Source organism: Oryctolagus cuniculus, chromosome 9 (genome assembly GCF_964237555.1).
Source record: "Oryctolagus cuniculus chromosome 9, mOryCun1.1, whole genome shotgun sequence".
Lineage (NCBI taxonomy): Eukaryota > Metazoa > Chordata > Mammalia > Lagomorpha > Leporidae > Oryctolagus > Oryctolagus cuniculus.
Window position 1 is genome coordinate 98,509,359 of NC_091440.1, and position 20,567 is coordinate 98,529,925.

Sequence of the window (20,567 nt, forward strand, 5' to 3'; positions counted from 1 at the left end):
AAAGAATATGGTCCATTGTTGGCAGAGCAGCTAACGCTAGGGCTCTGAACTTGGGGATCTGCTCCTGCTCCCCTCATCCAGGGATGAAGCCAGGAGAGTGCTCTAGAATGCAATATAACACAGAGCCACACACGCACCAAAAAGGCAAATAAATGGCCTAGAGCTCAGACCAGACCTATTTGACAAAGAGGTTGGGGAGGGAAGAGCTGCCCAGCAGCACAGGGACGCGGAGCCAGACTGCAAAGCTGGGGGAGGAGAAACGTAGCTCGAATGGGGTAGTGGCAGGGTCTGAGTACAGGGAGAAGGAGGAAAGGTGACCAGTGGCAGAGTGTGTGGAGACACTCTCCCTTTCCTTTGTTTTTATGTTCTGTCATGAACGGTGTGGTTTTAGTACACATCCTCCTGGTCTGTTTAGCACAGAATCAAGCCTGACTCTGTGTGCTTTCACCGGTTCTGTTTCCCTCCTGCTGGTGTCAGTTGTTTCCCTCTGGGACACTTGATGACACAGCGAGAGAGGGGATGGGGGTGCTGCTTTTCTCAACATTGTGCTTATGGGTTCAGACTGAGGTTGTCTCTTGCAGCAATTTCTTTTGCTTTTAGCCATTACTTGATGGAATAATGAGCTAAAGCTCCTCTTTGGTGTATTGATCCTCTTATCTCATCTTCTGCTTGACCTGCTTCATGGCAACATACGCGTTCTATTAATAGAAGGCACTGTGTTTGCATTTAAAACATGTCTACAATGACAATTCCTAGCAATTGCGTAGGGGTTGGGACTTGAAAAGTGAGTAGGAAGAAAATGAAATATGGTGAGATTCTCAAATTGTTTCATTTATTGGCCTTTGATTTTATTGTTCCATTGTACACTTTCTCCCCAGTAATTTTGTTATCTTCCTGTGCGTCTCATGCCTCCCTCTTAAGTGCTTTCTTGTTCATGTTATTGTTTGTTTTACACCTAGCTCTCAAGAGTACCATCTTCACTCTATAGGCTAAAGTGAAAGAGAAGAGATGAGTGTGTATGAAAAGCCACAAGAGAAAAGTAGGGGCCAGCGCTGTGCACAGTAGGCTAAGCTGGCGCTGTGGCGTAGCGGATACAGCCACTGCCTGCAGTGCAGGCATCCCATATGGGCGCCAGTTCCTGTCCCAGCTCCTCCTCTTCTGATACAACTCTTTGCTTATGGCCTGGGAAAGCAGTGGAAGATTGGTCAAGTGCTTGGGCCCCTGCAGCTGCATGGGAAACCCAGAAGAAGTTCCTGGCTCCTGGCTTTGGATCAGCTCAGTTCTGGACATTGCAGCCATTTGGGGACTGAACCAACATATGTAAGACCTCTCTCTTTCAGTAACTCTGCCTCTCAAATAAATAAAATCTTAAAAAAAAAAAAAAAGAGAAAAAAAAAAAGAACATGGCAGTCTGGAAACAGAATTCCTAAAAAAAAAAAAAAGAAAGGAAAGAAAAATTTCATGATAAATTTAAAGATGATAGGCTTATCCAGCATCACTTGAATCCAGTTTCTTCCACTGATAATTTTTGGGTGATTTTATTAGACTTTTTTGAAAAATATAGAAGTTACTAAAAAAATTAAAAATAAAATTTCCATACAACCTATCAATTCCATTTCTGGGTGAATATTCAAAGGAATTGAAAGAAGAGTTGTGAACAAGAGCAGGCAAAAGGCAGCAGCCATCCAAATGTCTACTGATGGAAGAATGGATAAACAAAGTGTGGTACAGATGCGCAATGGAATAATACTCAGCTCAAAGGTAAGGCAAGCCCAACAGATGCTACACAACCTTATGAAACTTGAGGACATTGTGCATAGTGAAAACAAGGCAGTCAGAAGAGATGTAACACAGGATTCCACTTAGAGGAGGTACTTGGAGTCGTCAATCATAGAGACAGAAAGCAGAATGGTGGCTGAACAAGGAAGGGGGAAATCTGGAGCTGCTCTTTAATGGAAATAGAAGTTCAGTTTTGCAAGACTTTTGGAAATTGGTTGCACACTAATGTGAACGTACTCAATACTACCTAACTGTATGCTTAAAACGATCTTAAAAGGCCGGCACCGTGACTCACTAGGCTAATCTGCCGCCTTTCGGCACCAGCACACCAGGTTCTAGTCCTGGTCGGGGCACCGGATTCTGTCCCAGTTGCCCCTCTTCCAGGCCAGCTCTCTGCTGTGGCCAGGGAGTGCAGTGGAGGATGGCCCAAGTACTTGGGCCCTGCACCCCATGGGAGACCAGGATAAGTACCTGGCTCCTGCCTTCGGATCAGCGCGGTGCACCGGCCGCAGCGGACCGGCCTCGGCAGCCACTGGAGGGTGAACCAACGGCAAAGGAAGACCTTTCTCTCTGTCTCTCTCTCTCACTGTCCACTCTGCCTGCCAGAAAAAAAAAAAATCTTAAAAATGATTAAGATGGTACACTTTACGTTATGTGTATTTTACTATTGTTAAAAGACAAAAATCAGTGACGAGTGTTTGGCCTAGTGGTTAAGACTTCGCTTGGTGCTCTCACACCGCATGTCAGAGTGCCTGGGTTCAAACAGTCTGCTCCTGATTCCAGGTTCTTGCTAACCTAGGAGGCAACAGGCAATGGCTCAAGTACCTGGGTCCCTGCCATGCCCTTGGAGACCTATACTGAGTTCCTGGCTTCAGCCTGGCCCAACCCTGACTGTTACGGGCACTTGGAGAGTGAACCAGAGAATGGGAGGTCTCTATCTCTCTTTGGCTCTCTCTTTCTCTCTCTCACTCTCTCGCTCTCCTCTCTCTCGCTCACTCTCTTTCAAATAAATAAAAAATAAATAAAACAACTTTTCCTGTAGAAATATGTCAAAACTACATTTTGGTAAGGGAGCATTTAGGAGAACATTTCTCAAGTTGGTTTTAGTGTGTGCAGTTCTTTGAAAACAGTGGTAGATCTGAGATCCTGCCTGTGGGAAAGAAGAGAGGTAAATCTTCCTCAAAGTATGTGGGCAGAGAAAGATAAAGCCTTGAAGAGCCATGGCAAAGAAGAAGACAGAAGTTCTCAGAGGAAGGAGTGCCAACTGTGGGAGTCTCTGCCCCAAGTGTCGCTGTGAGGGGGCCATGGGGCAGATACTTCTTGTGCCCTTCAAAGGTGATCTGAAGGAAGAAAGTGGAAACGGTGCTTGGGTTCACTCACAGCTATGAACTAGCTGGAGCTGGTTGCATGCCACAGCCCAAGGAAACTGGAAGGAAAAGCCATTTGTTGTGACTCTCAGGGGGCGATTACAATAACAGGTGCTAAACAGGAAGAACCAGAAAAACAGTTCTTGAAATCCCATTCAGCAACTTTGGAAAAAATGCCCTGAACGGCTCAAAGTCTGAAGTTTTGAAAGCAAACATGACAGCAGGAACAATAGGCTGGTATCGGTCTGGGTATTCTAGCAGCCTGGGACAAAAGCTGAAGGGACGCTCTGATAATGGATCAAAGTCTCTGTCAAATCCTTGGGTGCCAGGTGGTGTTCTGGCCTTGGCCTTGGCTCATGACCATGAAAGAGGAGCCAAACAAACAAGTCTAGTGGAAAGCTAAACCTTGTAGGAGTTCAGTTTCAGAATAACCCAGTCAACTACCAGCCTGGAACTACTTTTCTCAAATCATAGTCACACCAGGTGCTATAGCTGTGGATGTCCCCATTTGACGCACTGGTGAGAAGTACTAGTCTGGCTCTTAAATTCACCTTGGTCCCTTTTCCAGAGGCCCCCAAAAACTGTCTTATGAATTTTTCCTTTCCTCCCTCCCTCCCTCCCTTCCTTCCCTCTCTCTCTGATAAAATCCATTTAACATAACGTTTACTGTTTTAACCATTTTAAAGGGACACTTCAAGTAGCATTAAATCCAATCACAATGTTGTACAACGATCATCAATATCTATTTCCAAAACATCTGCATGATCCCAAATAGAAACTCTGTACCCACTAAACAGTATCAGCTGAGCCCCAGGTGGCCTGTAGTCTCCTTTGTGTCTCCATGAATTTGCCTTTGTAGAATCATACAATATTTGTCCTTTTATCTGGCTTATTTCATTTAGCATGTTTTCAAGTTTCATACAGACTGTAGCATCTATCAGAATTTCATTGGTTTATAAGGTATGTCAATGGGCACTGAATTGTACAGTTAGAAAGGAGTATGGGTGTCTATAAATGACAATAATGTACTGTACATCTCAGAAAAGCTAGAGGAAAAGGTTTTGAATGTTTGATGAGATGATATGCTTACTCTGATTTGAACTTTATATAATTGTAGATGTATTGGACATCACATAGTATCCCATTAATCTCTACAATATTTTTAAAAGATTTATTTATTTATTTGAAAGACAGAGTTACAGAGAGGCAGAGAGAGAGAGAGAGAGAGAGAGGTTTTCCATCCTCTGGTTTACTCCCCAGGTGGCTGCAACAGCCAGAGCTGCACCCATCCGAAGCCAGGAACCAGGAGCTTCTTCTGGGTCCCCTACGTGGGTGCAGGGGCCCAAGCACTTGGGACATCTTCCACTGTTTTCCCAGGCCATAGCAGAGAGCTGGATTGGAAGAGGAGCAGCCAGGACTTGAACTGGTACCCATATGGGATGCCAGCACTGCAGGCCACGGCTTTATCCACTATGCCACAGTGCTGGCCTCCAATCTCTGCAATTTTTAATGTGTCAGATAAAATAAGATTATATTTTTAAACAATTTCCTTCCTTTTTAAGGCTGAATAATATTCCTTTGATTATACATGCCACATTTAGCTTGTCCATTCTTCTGTTTATGGACAGTTGGGTTGCTTCCAACTTGTGGCTGTTGTGAATAATACTGCTGTGAATATTGCTCTATTAGGTATCTATTTGAATGCCTACAGCAAGTTCTTTTGGGTAAGTGTATATTTGGGAACGAAATTCTGCATCATATGTAATTTTATGTTTGACTTTCTTTTTTAAGACTTATTTAATTATTTGAAAGTCAGAGTTAGAGAGAGACTGAGAGAGAGAGAGAGAGAGAGAGAGAGAGATCTTCCATCCACTGTTTCACTCCCTAAATGGCCACATGGCCAGGTCTGGGCCAGGCTGAAGCCAGGAACCAGGAACTTCCTCCAAGTCTCCCTCGTGGGTGCAGGTGCCCAAGCACTTGGGCCATCTTCTGCTGCCTTCCTAGGCACATTATCAGGGAGCTGGATCAGAAATGGAGTAACCAGGACTCAAATTGGTGCCCATATGGGATGCCAGCACTGCAGAGAGTGGCTTAACCTGCTGCACCACTGCACTGGGTCCTGTGTTTGACTTCTTAAAGAACCTCCAAACTGTTTCCATAGCAGCTGCACTATTTTATATTTCTATCAGTAACACAGAGTTAAAGTTTGTTTACATCTTTACCAACGTTTGTTATTTGGGGGGTTTTATTTTTAATAATAACCAGAGTAATGGGTATGAAGTGATATCTCTTTGTGATTTTAATTTGCATTTCCCTAGTGACTAGTTATGTTGATCATATTTTTATATGCTATTGACCATCTTGTATCTTCTTTGGAGATATGTCTATTCAAGTTCTTTGCACATTTTTTTAATAAGGTGGTATTTTTGAGATTTTTTTTTGTTTAGGGCTTATTTATTTTGGAAGTCAGAGAGAGAGAGAGAGAGAGAGAGAAAGATCAATCTTCCATCCACTGGTTCACTCCCCATATGGCCACAATGGCCAGGACTGGGCCAGGCTGAAGCCAGGAACTAGGAACTTCTTCTGGGTCTCCCACGTGGGTGTAGGGGCCCAAGCACTTGGGCCATCCTTCACTGTTTTCCCAGGCCATAGCAGAGAGCTGGATTGGTGCCTGTTGGGATGCTGGTGTCACAGGTGGCAGCTTTACCCACTATGCCAAAATGCCATCCCCTTGAGTTGTTTTTATATTATTTGGATACTAATCCTTTATCAGATATACGATTTGAAAATTTTTTCTCTCCCATTTTATAGGTCATCTTTCACTCTTTTTTTCCAGGCCATAGCTAGGAAGCAGGAACTTCATACGGATCTCCCACGTGGGTGGCAAAGGTCCAGGAACTTGGGTCATCTTCCACTGCTTTTCCCAGGCCATTGGCAGAGAGCTGGATTAGAAGAGGAGCAGCCATGGTCTCAGTTCTTCCTTTCATGAAAGAATACAGGCTACTAGCGTAAACTTAGTCTCTTGATATTACTTGTAGTTTTTTTTTTTTTTTCAGTATAAAATAACTAATTAATTCTTGCAACCAGTGATATAAGATTAAGAGGAAGGTAAGCATTGGGAGTTAGCATGGTTTTGGCTGTGTGGTTAAGATAGAAATACTTGGTTTCTGAATTAGGCTAAGCCAAGGTAATAGTCTGAAATAGCCACTCTTATGGGATCAGCTATTTTGAAGTCACTGTCAGTTGACTGGGAGATATAATTTCTCCAGGCCATCATCATTGGGTCGCCTTCACAATGCATTGCTCTATGTGGAGAGCTGGTGTAGTAACTTCTTCTTGCTTTTATTTTGAATATTCATTTGTTTTTAAAATGTTCAGTTCAGTAGTTTTGTCTTTAAAGATCTACTTATTTATTTGAAAGTCAGAGTTACAAAGGGTGAGACAGGGACAAAGACAAAGAGATTTTCCATCCATTGCTTCACTCTCAAATGGCCTCAACAGCCAGGCCTGGGCCAAGCTGAATCCAGGAGCCAGGAGCTTCTTCAGGGTCTTCATGTGAGTGGCAGGGGTGCAAACACTTGGGCCATACTCCACTTTGTGGGGAGCAAACCGGACTAGACTGAGTTACTGGAATTAAGACTTATTCTATGCATCTGCTCTCCCACAATGTGGCGTTGGGAGAGAAGTAAACAGCTTCCGCACAGCTGCCTCCAGTTCAATCAATAAACTGTAGGACTTGCTCCTGATTGGAGAGCAGCGTACTCGGCGTGTGGGCAGCCGAGTTGGGATTGGCAGAGGAGGACTATAAAGGAGGAGAGAGACGGCATGCACCAGGAACATCTATGGGGAACATCTAAGGGAACCCGTGCAGCCCCCGAGAAAGCCGGCCGGCGGTGTGCCGCTCCCCTGCGGAAGTGGGGAATGCGGCCAGGGGGAACTGCCCTTCCACGGAGGTGGAAGGGATAGTAGCCAACCCGGGAAGAACCAGCAGCAAACCCGGGAAGGGCCGAGCAGACGAAAAGAACAACGCAGGGTCCTGTGTCGTTCCTCCACGAAGACGGGGAGCGACACACTTATTTTCCCAGGCTCATCAGCAGGGAGCTGGATCAGAAGTGGACACAAAATGGTGCCCATATGAGATGTTGGCATTGCAGGCGGCAGCTTTATCTGCTATGCCACAATGACAGCCCCAATTCAGTAGTTTTAAGGTTATACACAAAGTTGCATGAGCACCACCATTTTCTAATGCCTAAACATTTGGGTCACCCCAAACAGAAACCCATACGCATTAGCACTCTCCTACTTGCCTCCTCCTAGCACCTGTAAACCATTCATCTACATTCTGTCTCTAAAAACTGGCCTATTGTGGACATCTAATATTTGTGGGAATCCTATTGTATGTGGCCTTTTGTGTCTGAGTCTTCCATTTAGCATAGTGTTCTCAGGGCACATCTACATTGTTGCATGCAGCAGTGCTTCTGAGGTTCTTCCTGATTCCAGTTCTTTACTACAACCTGGGTGCCATACAATTCAATTCACGGCTGACACTAATTGCTGGGTTAGCGTAGACCCCACAGATTAAGAGCTCAATCCTACAACTGCCTGTCTTCACATGCCAGGTGCAAATGAGGTATCCAGGCTATCCACATTTCTAACCAGCCTACCACAGGTGTAGGGATTCCCATCATGGCCTCTCAGCTTCAGTAACTCAAGGGAGCACTTTACTTACTGTAACCAGTTTATTACAAAGAGTGTAACTCAGGAATTTCCAAATGGGAGAGATGCACCAGACAAGGCATGGGAAGAGTGGTATGTGATGCATCCTTGCCCTTTCCAGAGCACAGTTTAATGTGTTCACCATCCTGAAAGTTCTCCAAACTCTGTCAGTTAGAGGTTTTAAGAAGGTTGCGCTGCATAGGCATGACTGGTTGAAACATTGACCATTGGTGATTGAATTGAACTACCCCTTCCTGGAGGTGGGGGGTGGGGCTGAAAGTTGCATCTCTGTAATCATGACCTAGTAGGCTGGCTCCCATCCAGAAGCTCTCAACACACACACACACACACACACACACACATGCAAATACACTTATGTCGCCTCATTAGCACCAAGTCATGTATGATTGAAAAGAACTAATGGTGATTACAAAGGACACTTCTGTCATACTCATTACTTAATAAATTCCAAAAGTTTTAGGAATTCTGTGCCAGGAACCCAATAAAAAGAAAAAATATGTATTTCTTCTTTAAAGATATATTTGCTTGAGAAATGGAGAGTTAGTGAGCGAGAGAGAGAGAGCTCCCATTTACTAGTTCACTCCCCAGATATATACAATGGCCAGGCCAGAGCCAGGAGCCTGGAACTCAATCCAGGTCTCTGATGTGGGTGGTAGCAACCAGTGTCTTCAAGCTTCTGCAAGCAGGAAACTGGAGTCAAGAGCTGAAGCTGAGTATTGAACTGAAGCCACCAGTCTAAATACCTAGTCCAAATATATGTCTTCATAAAGTTGTCCCTTGGCATCTACAGGGGGTTAGTTATAGGGTCCCCTGTAGTTACCAAATTCATAAATGCTCAAGTTCCTTATATAAAATGACATAATACTTGCATATTATCCATACTTTTAATATGTCCAGATTACTTATAATATCTAACACAATGAAAATATTTTGTAGGGCTGCCACTGTGGCACAGTGAGTTAAAGCCATGGCCTGCAGCACAGGCATCCCGTATGGGCTCTGGTTTGTGTCCTGCCTGCTCCACTTCTGATCCTGCTCTCTGCTATGGCCTGGGAAAGGAGTAAAAGTTGGTTCAAGTCCTTGGGACCCTGCACCCATGTGGGAGACCCAGAAGAGACTCCTAGCTCCTGGCTTCAGATCAGCACAGTTCTGGCCTTTGCGGCTGATTGGGGAGTGAACCAGCAGATGGAAGACCTCTCTTTTTTTCTGGTTCTGCCTCTCTCTGTAACTCTGTCTTTCAAATAAATAAAATAAATCTTTTAAAAAAAAGAAAGAAATGCTTTGTAAATAGTTGTTATATTGTATTGTTTAGGAACTAGTCATGAGAATAAGAAGGTTTATACATATTACAGACACAATTTTTAGGGGGAATATTTTCAATTTGCTCTTGGTTGAATCCAAGGATGTGGGACTCCTGGGTATAGAGCTGACTGTATATCACATTATTTCATTTCTTTGAATGAATAATATCCAATTGAATATTCTGCTGCACGGATATATCACATTTTATCCTCTGCTTAATGGACACCAGGTGGCTATCGTGAACTGTACTGCTGTAAACACTCAGGTAAGTTTTCACATTGACGTGTGTTTCCATTTCTCTTAAGTAAATGCCCAGGCTCAAAGGACAAAATACAGCAATTTGGTTTAAAGAGCTTATTTGACTTTCTTTTCTTTCTTTCTTTTTTTTTTTTTTTTTAGAAAAAAACTTTTAAGAGGCAGAGAGTCAGAGAGAGAGAGAGATAAAGAGAGAGAGATCAGTCTGCTGGTTCACTTCCTGAACGCCCTGAACAGTGTCCTAGCCCGGACTGAAGCTGGAGGAACAATCCTGGGGGCCATCTCTGCTGCCTCTGGGGATCCACTGGATTCAGGCACTGGAGCCAGGAATCAAACCCAGTCCCTCCCGTGTGGCAGGTAGGTGTTTCAGCTGCTAGATCAGAAGTCCACTCTGGCTTTACTTTCAGTTCTAGAACCAGGTAACATACATTCCACAAAATAAATGTTCTGATGAGCTGAGCAGAAAAGGTTGATTTTAGGCAAAGAGAAAGCCTGAGGAAAACAAAAACAAAAACTCACACAGTGGGTTGGTCCTTCAAAGTTACTTTCCTTCTAAGGCAGGACAGGGAGACAAAACAATGCAGAAGTGAGTGATTGGTTGACATCAGGTTACTTTAGGTTATCTTTCTTTGCCTAAGGATTAAGGCAGAGGGAGCCTCATTCCCATGCCAACTGACACTGGTTGATTTGGGAAATTTGACTGTTACCTCTAACTAATCCTGATTTGTAGGAGAGTCAGATCAACAGCTTCCTTCTGGTTGGTTATGCAGAATTTAGCATGTGTGACTTCATTTTGTTTTTTAGCTTCATCTGTGTAGAAGCTCAGTACACAACAATGACCTCCTATAATTTTAACGCTAGGGGTGGAACTGATGGATCCAGTGGGGAAAATGTGTCTTGTTTTGAGGAGACAAACTGTCAAAGTGTTTTTGTAGCTTTCTAAATAGATTTCTATTTAGATTTGATCTCCCCATTAACTTCATAAACTCCTACTTTGTAAATAGTTTTTTACTTTCCTGCATCTGCCTGTCTCCCCTAATGCCTCACACCAAGTTGGAACTCAGTGACTATTTGATATGAACAGCCAGCGCTGTGGCACAGCAGGTTAAGCTGACACCTGCAGTGCTGGCAAACCATATGGGGGCCGGTTCAAGTCCCGGCTGCTTCTCTTCCAATCCAGCTCTCTGCTATGGCCTGGGAAAGCAGTGGAAGATGGCCGAAGTCTTTAGGCCCCTGCACACACGTGGGATACCTGAAAGAAGTTCCTGGCTCCTAGCTTCTGGCTTCAGATCAGCACAGCTCCAGCTGTTGATTGCCATTTGGGGAGTGAATCAGCAGATGGAAGACCTCTCTCTCTCTCTCTCTCTGCCTCTGCCTCTCCATAACTGTGCCTTTCAAATAAATAAATAAACAAACAAATAAATAAATCTTTTTTTAAAGACAGTATGTTCCTGATCCCAGGAGTCAGTACCAAAAACTGCCTATGGTCAGCTGCTTGATAGGAACACCTTCTTTTGCTTTCCTTACATAGTGTATTGAAAAAATTCAGGCCACTGTTGGTGTGTGTGTAGTGTGGGCAATGGACAGAGCATGGTGATGGTAGACGGTGGTTGACAGTACAGGGCATAGCAGTGGGATTTGAAAGGAGTGGCTTCCCCTGCTCTTTCTGGTCAAGCTCTCACACAGATTCTCTGAGAAGATTAGAATCAGTTCTTGGCCGGCGCCACGGCTCACTAGGCTAATCTTCCGCCTGCGGCGCTGGCACACCAGGTTCTAGTCCCGGTCGGGGCACTGGATTCTGTCCCGGTTGCCCCTCTTCCAGGCCAGCTCTCTGCTGTGGCCAGGGAGTGCAGTGGAGGATGGCCCAAGTGCTAGGGCTCTGCACCCCATGGGAAACCAGGAGAAGCACCTGGCTCCTGCCATCAGATCAGCGTGGTGCGCCAGCTGCAGCAGCCATTGGAGGATGAACCAATGGCAAAAGGAAGACCTTTCTCTCTGTCTCTCTCTCTCTCTGTCCACTCTGCCTGTCAAAAAAATTAATTAATTAATTAATTAAAAAAAAAGAAAGCTACTCTTATTAAAAAAAAAGAATCAGTTCTTATTCTGAGTGATATGTGTAATACAGAGTTACAGGGGCAGAGAGGGAAAGAGAGAGAGAGAGAAAGAGAGTTTTCTATTCACTGGTTCACTCCCTAGATGGCCACAATGGCCAGAGCTACACTGATCTAAAGCCAGGTGCCAGGAACTTCCTCCTGGTCTCCCACGTGGGTGCAGGGGCCCAAGGTCTTGGGCCATCTTCTACTGCTTTCCCAGGCCATAGCATAGAACTGGATGGGAAGTGGAGCAGCCAGGACTCAAATCAGAGCCCACATGTGATGCCCGCACTGTAGGTGGCAGCTTTACCTGCTACGCCACAGCGCTGGCCCCTGGACTTGGCCTTTATAACCAACCCACTCATAAAACCAACATTCCAAGCACATGTGCTCAGCGACCCAAGGACATCCCACAAGGCCCACCTCCCAGACACCATAACCAGATCAAGTCTCCTCTCTTCATCCAGTAACCATTAACAAAAGACTTTGGGGATCAAACCTTTAATACATGAACTTTTGGGAACATTCAAACCCAAACTATTATCTACAACTTAATATTCAGTGAAGTGAAAGACCAGTGGAGGGAGACAGCATAGGGGCGTAGTGGGTAAAGCCGCTGCCTGCAATGCCAGCATCTCATATGGGCACCCTACTAATGTGCCTGGGAAAGCTGTGGAAGATGGCCCAAATGCATGAACCCCTGCACCCACGTAGGAGACCTGGAAGAAACTCCTGGCTCCTGGCTTCAGTCTGGCCCAGCTCCAGTCATTGCGGCCATTTGGGGTGTGAACCAGTAGATGGAGAATCTCTCTCTCTCTCTCTCTCTCTCTCTCTCTCTGTAACTCTGACTTTCAAATAAATAAAATAAACCTCAAAAAAGAAAGAAAGGCCAGTGGAGGCTGGCAAGCAGTGATTCTGATTTATACATCACATCCTTGCTAAAAGCAAACCACCAAAAGAATGACCCAATGGAAGAAAATGTGGACAAGCAAGAACATAGAAGAACTCAGAGGGCCTTACTCAACCAGGGACCCAAGAAGCATTAGAAATGGCCTCCAACAGAGGCTTACTCACCACCTGCGAGGCATTCAGGCCATGCAAGGTACTCGACAGGCTGCTACAGCCCCTCCCGAGGTTTGCCTGTCTGCAGGAGGGCAGGGAAGAAAGACACTTGAGCTCCTGAAAGCTAAGCACTTGGTTGCTGGTGAAACTGAAGGAGGACCTGAAGCAGTTCTGCTGTTGCTGGAAGGCGGACCCTTTTCTGTTCAGGCATACAACGACAGCCCGGGCTGGGGAATGTGAGGGAAACCTGCCAAGTTTACAGTCTGCCTCACTCAGCCTAGACGGCCTTTGAGAGAGGAGCGTATCTTTTGACTTTGCAGAAATGACACAGAGGAGAGAAGGAACATTTCTCATGAGTGTAACATGCAGACAGTGTCAACATGCCGCTGAATCTGTTTTGTTCTAACCGTGAGAAAGCAAGACTTATCCCCAAACAGAAAAGAGGTTGTAATTGTGGGGTTTTGAATTTAAGGAGTCCAGAATGGCTCCTCCAGATAAATCCATCTCTGCTAATCATTGTTTACCATTGCAGTATTCTTTTATTTATTCATTTTTACAATGAAAATGAACTTTTCCTGCTCGTAAAAAATAATACATGGTTAAAAATCCAAGCATGGGGAGCATTGTAGTTCAGAATCACACACATACACACACCCACATGTGTGCGTACACACAGGCACACACACATATACACACAAATTCATACATGTACATGTACAACGAGGAACATTCAATTAATATTAACTCTGTAGGACATTACCAGGTGCAACCACAGTGTGGGCGAAACCACTTCCCCAAAGGCAACATGTAATATTTCCTGGCCAAATGGGAATAGTGCTTTACACTTTTTGTGCAGTGTTGTGTCAGTCACTTCCTTTTCTCCTTTCCTTTCATGAGAACACAGGCCAGGAGGCCACCTGCACAAGGAACAGAAGGCTTTCCAGAGCTGTGTGCTGATTGATGGCTACATTGAGAACCTGAACCAGCTTCACAATAACCCCTGTTTCTGTACTTCAAGCCAATTCACAAGCCCAGGGAGACCCATCAGGAGAACAAGGAGGAAATCGGAGAGAGTGTCATCCATTTATCCAAGAACCTACTCCTGCGGTTAAGTGTGAGATGAAGGTAGTGGGAATCTTCCTGTCGGGGTTGGGAGTTAACAATTCATAGCTGAATTTTTACCTTTAGTTAATCTTGGGTAGTGGAATTTGGGATTTTTTTCATTCTACAGATTTTTCTGTATTTTCTACAGTGAATTTATGTCGCTTTTAAATGCTACACAGAGCATTTAGTATGTTAACCTTATCTTCCTAACTACAAACTCTCTCTCTCTCTCTCTCTCTCTCTCTCTCTCTCTCTCTTTCTTTTTTTCTTTCTTTCTTTCCTTCTTTCTTTTTTTGGTCTGTTTCCCATACCTACAATTTAGGGCACATGGCAGGCACTTAATAAACTTTTGTTGACAGTCATTAATTTGGAGTCTTTTCCATAGCTATTCCTGGGGGAGGAGATTACACAGACGAGGTCTTACCTGGGTCAGAATGACCCTTGTGGAACTCACTGCCGAGTAGGGTTGAACGAATTGTCCTAGACTGATCTCTCAGGCATGTATTTCTACTTCGAATGAGCGCCCACACTCAAGATGCTGTTCGTCAGGACCCTGCATCAGGATTCTGTTACGTGCTGTTATTTTAAAGTTTGGATTGTGTTTACTGATTTGGAATGGGCTTGCCACCCACAGGCTTACTACTGGATGGTGTGGAGGTTATTACTTCATCCAGGAAGCCTCCTCTGACTTCCTTACCAGAAACAATCTTTCCTTTGACTAAAATTTCATCAGGCATGACATTTACCTCCACATCACCCGCCACTCTCTAAGTGTGTTTTAGAGTTACTTATGTACACACCTAACCTTCTCTGCTAGAGTTTGTGTTTCCTGAGACCTGGACCCATCCCTCAGTTACTCTGTCCTACAACAAGATAATGACCAATCAAGTAGTTACTTGTGTGCCAAGCCCTTTATGTGGACCAGTGATTTAAACCTTACAACTACTTCCCATGAAGTGTTTTTGCTCTCCACAGTACAAGTGAAAAAAATCTGAAGGCCAAAAGGGTTAATATCCAGCATAAGCTCAGGCAGCTACTAAGTGATGGAGCCTAGACTGAAGCTCCAGTAGTGTGAGTGCAAAGTCTATACTCTCAGCTACTGGGCCACAGCAGCCCCTAGCAATGACCCTTGCACATTGTAGCCAGGAAAGATGCAGAAAATACCTGTTGAATTCATTAACACAGTGACGCAAGAATATTGGGCAGCTGATAGTAGACTTGTCTCAGTTTCAGCTAGTTCTTCTGACCGACCATATTAGGACAGCTAAGGCTCCAAAGGGTTTAGCAGTAAAATTAGGGAATATTGAAGGGTTGAGCATCCAGACCACTATGAAACCAAGATATACCAATTGCGCTAGTGACATTAGAATCAACCTGAGACCCTGCTCTACAATCCCATGCAGACTTAACTGAGTCAGATAACTTCCTGTTAAAGAGAAGCTATGCATCTCAAAAAACTAAATTATGTTGCTTATTAGAACCTTGGTGTTGTGTGTGTCAGGAGGAGATAGCAATAACCTCATGGGGCTACTGTGAGAGTTAGTGGGGGAATGTGAAGTACCCAGTTCAGTGCTTGGCACATAGCCTGAACTGCACACATACTGGCCTTCCTTTCACTCTTCCTTCACTCCCACTTTGCAGCAAAGTCGAAAGAAGGCAAAAAGCCAAGAGGAGAGATGAGTGGATGACAGCTGGCAACAGAGATGTTAGTCACATTCCACAGGGCTAAGTGATTGTGAATCAGAGGTGTCATGGCCCACGCCCAAGATTCCCCAGAGCAGCCTTTAGTCTTACAGGAAACATTAGCCAGGAGAGGGGCAAGTGAGAGGCCTAATAGAAGGAAAAGGAAGTAGCTATTCCTAGCAGAGGGTGAAGTTCATTTGGGGGATTCCTTCACTGTAATCAGTATCTATCTTGTTGGCCAGGATTGGATTAATTTAAGGATATACAAAGATCTATAGATCTCACTGGGTCATCTATATTTTACTGAGGAGTAGGAAGATTAATTGCAGGCACCTGTTTGTCTAGTCACCCTCATTCACGTAAGCAACTTTGGAAATTCCTCTCTCATTCCAGAAACTTCTCAGCCTCATGCTTCTATGAAGCCTGAACATGTGTCTGGAAAAAAGGCAACTGAGACCTCGCTTTCCCCAAGCAGTAGAATCAGCCAATCTCAGCAAAGCTCCAAGTTTGTCTTAAGAATCTGGAAGGCTAAGAACCACTGCAACAACCCACATGTTAGGTAAGCTCCCTGCCCCCACCCCACTTCCCACGACAGACCCCTAGACAGAGATGTGCATGCAGGGTTGGGTAGATTGTTTGGTTTTGATGGGGAGTAGAGTGATAACACCTGGATGGGAGTGAGGGAACCAGAATTTGGTACAGGGAGAAGTTGAACTGTGATGCTGTTGCAACAGAGAACTCTGCTAAGGTTTTGGGGTGCTAGGTGCAGTGCAAAATTGCCCGGGTGAGGCAGAGTGTGGATCTTTGTGTCCTGTATTGGCCCAGTCATTTGCTGCTGGTTGACCACAGAGAAGGGCTGTAAACATATGCAAGGCAGCTCGCTCTCGCTGAGGGCAGTGCCAGGAGGAGGATTCAGCCCTGACACACCAACAGCTAGTGCTGCAGCTGCAGCTGCAGGAAGCAGAGGATCTACTATAGCTTGCTTGCTGTGTAACTGTGAGTTGTGTTTAAGGTTCAAAATCTAGGAGAAATTTTGAGCTATTGATTTATACAGAGGAAGAATAGGGGGTGGGGGAATGAGAGAATTTCATCTAGAGGTTGACTTGGGAAGGGGAGGGAATAGGGAAGTGATACAATTAGCAGCTTTCTGCAATAGAGATGGACGGTGTAGGGCTGGATGACCTCAGAGGCCATTCCAGCTATGTCTGTGGTTGATGGAGAATCCACGCATTTTTAATAACTTATTCATTTATTTATTTTCATTTTATTCAAATGGCAGAGAAATATCCATTCTTCTATTTGCTGATTTACCCCTCAAATGCCTAAGGGCCTATAACAGCCAGGGCTGGGCCAGGCTGAAGCCAGGAGCCCAGAACTCCATCCATGTCTCTCATGTAAGTGAGAGCATTAGTGGAAAGCTGGACTGAAAGCATGGAGTTAAGGCAGGACTCTAACCAGGCACTCCAATATCAGATGTGGGTATCTCAAGCAGTGACTCACTGCTGCACCAAACACCCATCCAGTGCACATCTCTTTTTGACCATAGAAGTTAGCAGCCAGTTTTGTGGTACAGTGCTTACATTCCATATGTGTACTGGTTAGAGTCCCAGCTATTCCACTTCTGATTCAGCTCCCTGCTAATGCACCTGGAAAAGTGGTGGAAGATTGCACCTATGTGGGAGATCCAGATGAAGTTCCAGGCTTCTGGCTTTGGCCTATCCTACCCCCGGCCGATGTGGCCATTTGGGGAGTGAACCAGTAGATGGGAGATTCTCTCTCTCTCTCTCTCTCTCTCTCTCTCTCTCTCTCTCTCTGTGCGTGTGTGTGTGTGTGTGCGTGCGTGTGTCCCTTTCTCTCTCTGAACTCTGCCTTTCAAATAAGTGAATCAATTTTTTAAAAGATTCTCTTCTTGGAGCTGGTGCTGTGGCGCAGCGGGTTAAAGCCCTGGTCTGAAGCACCAGCATCCCATATGGGCGCTGGTTCTAGTCCCGGCTGCTCCACTTCTGATCCAGCTCCATGCTATGGCCTGGGAAAGCAGTGGAAGATGGCCCAAGTCCTTGGGCCCCTGCACCCGAGTGGGAGACCCAGAAGAAGCTCTTGGCTCCTGGCTTCAGATCAGCATAGCTCCAGCTGCTGCAGCCATCTGGGAAGTGAACCATCGGATGGAAGACCTCTCTCTCTGTCTCCTCTCTCTCTATAACTCTGTCTTTCAAATAAATAAAATAAATCTTAAAAAAAAAAAGATTCCCTTCTTTAAAACAGAAAGAAATTATGGAACTAAACAATGCAACACCTGGGAACTTAACCTAGTAGCATAGAATCACAGACATGACACATAGGAAGCACTCAGTAAGTGTCTTTTTGAATTGAATTGCATTACGCTGGCTTGGCAATCCTGACTGAGACCCATTAGATCTCTATGCTGAAAGTAGGGAAAATTTTCTTTGCATACAAGCACAAGTCTGCCTGCCTTGACTTAATCTCCCACAAGGATCTGGATGTCTGATTTGTAAAGTTCATCAAGCCCTTGGAAGAAAAGGTGAAAAGGTAGAGCTTTTAGACACTGGCAAAACAAACATCACTGCTCCCAATGGTTTCCTCCATGGCTGATCCTTTATATTCCGACAGTATTTTCCCTGTACATCTCACTTAGAATCTCAATTAAAGAGCTTTGTGGGGCTGGCACTGTGGCAGAGTGAGTAAAGCTGTTGCCTGTAGTGCTGGCATCCCATATCAGCACCAGTTCGAGTCCTGGCTGCTTCACTTCCGATCCAGCTCTCTGCTACCACCTGGGAAAGCAGTAGAAGATGGCACAAGTCCTTGGGTTCCTGCACCCGTGTGGGAGACCTGGAAAAAGCTCCTGGCTCCTGGTTTTGGATCAGCACAGCTCCATTCTTTGAGGCCAATTGGAGAGTGAACCAGAGGTTGGAAGACATCTCTCTTTCAGTCTCTCTGCCTCTCCTCTCTCTGTGTAACTCTGACTTTCAAATAAATAAATAAATAAATCTTTATTTAAAAAAAGAGCTTTGTGTTTTGTTTCTTGTTTCTGAAGTAGGCAGCTGACTTCTCCTTGTATCATGAATTTCCACAGAGGAGGATCTCAAGATTATCCCACCTTGTCTTCCCACAGTGAGGGATGATACTCAAACTAATTCAGCACAGGCTCTAACTGATTAAGATGGACACAGGTTTAAGCATTTCATATGCCCATACTGGTGTGTACAGCTGAAGACTGGTTCTTCACACAGAAGCCATACAATAAAAAAATTGAGGTGAATATCATCAGTTTAATAGTCCTTTACATGGAAAATAATGACTTTTTTCAGAAGTCAGTGGCTTTCTCTTACCAAAATATGATCACAATAATTTGTTCTTCCATGATTTATATTCTATAGGAGAGTGAAATAATTTTGAAGAACTTTGCAAGAAATAGACACTATGTATCTCCATGGTCCAGCACGGTAGTGACTAGCCATCTATATAAAATTGTACAGTATAGGATGCAGGGCTGGTGTTGTGTGCAGCGGAGTAAGCCATATCCTGCAACATGGGCATCCCTCATGAGCACAGGTTCAAGCCCCAGCTGCTCCTTTTCCAACCTAGCTCCTCTACTAATGTGCCCGGGAAAGCAGCAGAAGATGGTCCAAGTTCACATGGGACACTAGAATGGAGTTTCTGTCTCCTGGCTTTGGCCTGGGCATTAGAGCCATTTGGGGAGTGAACCTGTGGATGGAAGATCTCTCTCTTTTTCTCTGTCCTTCCCTTTTTCTCTGCAACTCTGCCTTTCAAATAAACAAACAAATGTTTTAAAAATATATAAGATGTTAGTTATATTGGAATGTCAATTTTTGAAGCACAATTCTGTAAGTATGTTACATCTAATATTTGGGGCATACTTAAACTATAGAACTATCTGTCAGGGCCAGTGCTGTGTTGTAGTGGGTAAAGCCACAACTGTGGCACCAACATCCCGGAATATGGGGCCAGTTCGAGTCCTGGCTAATCTACTTCCAATGCTATTCCCTGCTAATGAGCTTGGGAAAGCAGTGGAGGATGGCCCAAGTGCTTGGGGCCCTGTACCCACCTGGGAGACCTGGAAGAAGCTCTTGGTTCCTAGCTTCTGACTGGCCCAGCTCTTGCCATTGTGGCCATTTGGGGAGTAAACCAGAGGATGGAAGATCTCACTCTCTGTCTCTCTCCCTCCACCCCACTGTGTAACTCTGCATTTCAAATTTGAAAGGTAGAGTTACAGAGAGAGGTAGAGACAGAGAGAGAGGTCTTCCATCCGCTGGTTCACTCACCAGATGACCCCAGCAGCTGGAGCTATGCCGATCTGAAGCCAGGAGCTTCTTCCGGGTCTCCCATGTGGATGCAGGGGCCCAAGGACTTGGGCCATCTTCTATTGCTTTCCCAGGCCATAGCAGAGAGCTGGATCGGAAGAGAAGCAGCCGGGACTAGAACCTGTGCCCATATGGGATGCTGGTGCTTCAGGCCAGGGTATTAACCTACTGCGCCACAGTGCCGGCCCCATAATTTTTTTTTTTTAAGAACTATCTAAGCCGGCGCCGCGGCTCAATAGGCTAATTCTCCACCTAGCGGCGCCGGCACATCAGGTTCTAGTCCCAGTCTGGGCGCCGAATTCTGTCCCTGTTGCCCCTCTTCTAGGCCAGCTCTCTGCTGTGGCCTGGGAGTGCAGTGGAGGATGGCCCAAGTGCTTGGGCCCTGCACCCGCATGGGAGACCAGGAGAAGCACCTGGCTCCTGCCTTCAGATCAGCGCGGTGCGCTGGCCGCAGTGCGCCAGCCGCGGCGGCCATTGGAGGGTGAACCAACGGCAAAAGGAAGACCTTTCTCTCTGTCTCTCTCTCTCTCTCACTGTCCACTCTGCCTGTAAAAAAAAACAAAACAAAACAAAAAAAACTATCTGTTACTTATTTGAAATAGATAATAAACTGGGCATCCTGTACTTTGTTAATTAAATCTAGTAAATTTACACTGGACTATCTAAATGTAAATTAATTACAATGTAATTAAAAGTCTAGAATTCAGGGGCTAGTGCTATGCCATAGTAGACTAAGCTTCTACCTGAGGTGCCAGCATCCAATATGGGTGCCAGTTCCTGTACCCGCTGCTCCTCTTCCAATCCAGCTCTCTGGTTATGGCCTGGGAAGGCAGTGGAAGATGACC

General features: G+C 45.1%; 1 long non-coding RNA gene across 2 annotated transcripts in view; it reads left to right on the forward strand.

Annotated features, from left to right (window-relative positions):
• LOC103349012 (uncharacterized) overlaps positions 1-17,624 on the forward strand; it is a 34,677-nt gene extending 17,053 nt beyond the window's left edge. Inside the window, exons 2-5 of one of the 2 annotated variants that reach the window (XR_001793726.3) lie at positions 9,585-9,797; positions 13,493-13,720; positions 15,776-15,941; positions 17,395-17,624. This is a non-coding gene — a long non-coding RNA (uncharacterized lncRNA). The remainder of the gene's footprint in view (positions 1-9,584; positions 9,798-13,492; positions 13,721-15,775; positions 15,942-17,394) is intronic. The other variant, XR_007921228.2, reaches the window with a different exon arrangement.
• The last annotated feature ends 2,943 nt before the right edge of the window (positions 17,625-20,567 follow it).